The following is a 2,297-nucleotide window of genomic DNA, read 5'->3' on the forward strand; positions in this document are numbered from 1 at the left end:
CCCACCAAAACAATCAATACATTTTGCTTGCTTTTCTCCTGTCCATCTGTCTTTGTCAATTTCCAGACTCAGCCAGGGACCTTAAGAGGGTTGAGGAAAACTTTCCTCTCTTGCAACACTGTGGGGTGGAGGGTGGGGAGTCAGAAAAACCCATCCCGTCTTCCTCACTTTGGTGAAAACCCACCTCTACTGGGAAGCAGCACAGGACAGTGCATGGCTGGAGGAGCCAGAGAGAGGCACGTGGAACATGTAGGAGCTACCGGGCCCCCAGCCAGGGGACTTGGCCCCAGTGACAAGTCCAGGGTGTGATTATATTATACTGGGAGCATCCTGAACATCAGACCTTCCCTATGCCAGGCTTCATGATTGCTGCTCGTTGTAGTTGCTACTGTTGGTTTAGTGACTTTTCTGAACTAACTTTGTCAAGTCTGTATTCTTTGCTGTGTTTATGGCTACTGAATCCCTGTGCTGTTAACTTAGGGGTCAGCCAGTGGCTGGGCAGAGAAGTCACCCCTGTTTCCGAGCTATGGGCTACAGATTGGGGTCCCCACAACATCTTCAGGTTTGAATAATCTGCTCATGGAACTCAGAGAAACATGTTACTTACTAGATGACCAATTCATTGAAAGGACAGAAATCAGGGCCAGGCAGCCAGAAGCGAGGAGCAGGGCAAGGTGTATAGAAGAAGCTCAGAGCTTCCCTGCTCTCTGAAAGAGGACTTTGCCCACCTCCAATCTGACCTTCGTCTATACTTCCTAACTGATGACGTCCTTCCTTCTGACTCATCTGTTAACTCAAGTGAAAGACCCGGTGGGCACCAAAATGACTCCTCAAGTACTAACCACTGCTGCCATCCTGGTGATTCTTGGGCACAGCCACGAATCTCAGCTTCCTCATGATGGGGGGCAGCCCAGCAGCTGTGGGTCCCACAGGTCCTCCGTGGCAGCCCAGCAGCTGTGGGTCCTACAGGTCCTCTGGGGACAGCACCTTAATGGGCTTATGGCCAAGCAGGTACCTGTTCAGGTGGCTCTCGTCGTGCCACACAGCCTCGATCCCATTGGCAAGGTTGACCCCCATTGTCTGGTGACAGGCCAAGGTCAGTTGGTGAACCTCTACCACCGACCCCCCAGAAAAGGCCCCCTTGTAGTCAAAGTAGCCCTTGCCCCTGGGAAATGTGCGCCTGGGACTGTGGCCAATGCTCGTAGCTGAAGTCCTTGTGGGCCGCCCGGTAGAAACCGGGGTGCAGGGTGCCAAAGAGGGTCTCCATACTCACGTGGTCGCGGAACTTCATGTCCACCTCTGTGCACACCAGGTAGTCCACCTCACAGAGGAATTGTGGAGTTAACCTTAGAAAATATATTGTCAGCCCTAAGGAGTGATTGTGGAAGCAGCTGAAATGTCAGCAGCGTTCCTGTTCTCAGGCTACTGACCACAATGACCCGGTAGGAGCAGGATCCCATGATCCCCAGGGGCAGGGCAAAGGTTAGGAGCCAGGAAAGAATGTAACCCTCCGTGCCCCCCTTCCTGCACCTGGTGTTTGCTAGCACAAACGTCCCACTCTTCCCCGATCCCATGAAGGCCTCCCTGCATGCCTGCGCGTACGGGAGAGTGCAGGCCTGCTTTACAGCTTCAGCATACTTGCCATCCCTTTGTCCTCCTTTCCCACGCTTTGGGGCGTCTGCCTTTGCTTTTCTGATAAAAAATGACGTAAAAGCGATGTGCAGAACCCAGCTGCTGCTGCCCTACTTGCGGAGGCAGCCCTGCATGGCCGCTCAGATTGGTGTCTGAGAACTTTATGTCAGCGCGCGATGACAGGAAGAGCTGCTTACAGAAGCGGCGGATCATCACGTGCTCTGCATGGACGCGTCCTACCAGCGCGGGGTGCGGGGAACCTCGAGGACCACCACCCTCTGGCCTTCCCGGAGGGGAACATGGGGCCCGGCGGGCAACTGATTGGTGAAGACGTAGTAGGTGACCCTGTGTCCCACCATTAAGTGTTTCTCAACTGTCTGCAGGAACAGCACCAGGAAGACCATGTATCCACAGTGACAGGGGACAGGGCTGGAGGAGGGTCACTGCCAGAGGCTGGCGGCAGGACCCCAAAACTTGGGCCGTGAATGTGTGCACTTTCTTCAAGGAGGGCAGGCCCTGGGCTGCTTTAAGCAACAGCCACCCTCCTGGCCTGGCCTGAGTGCGTCTGCTGGTGGGGCCTCCCTACCTTCAGCTCCCAGAGATGGGAGCCCTCAGGACCTCATCTTACAAAGGGGAGCCTGAGGCTTAGAGGCTAGAAACCCATG

The 2,297-nt window shown here is 54.9% G+C and overlaps 1 pseudogene; it reads right to left on the bottom strand.

The window, feature by feature from the left end:
• Positions 1-837: 837 nt before the first annotated feature.
• On the bottom strand, positions 838-2,036 carry LOC148161861 (histo-blood group ABO system transferase 2 pseudogene; annotated as a pseudogene).
• Positions 2,037-2,297: the final 261 nt, after the last annotated feature.

The sequence above is a fragment of the Eumetopias jubatus genome, unplaced genomic scaffold, assembly GCF_037043125.1.
Source record: "Eumetopias jubatus isolate StellerSeaLion01/CBP00866 unplaced genomic scaffold, mEumJub1_p1.0 scaffold_50, whole genome shotgun sequence".
Lineage (NCBI taxonomy): Eukaryota > Metazoa > Chordata > Mammalia > Carnivora > Otariidae > Eumetopias > Eumetopias jubatus.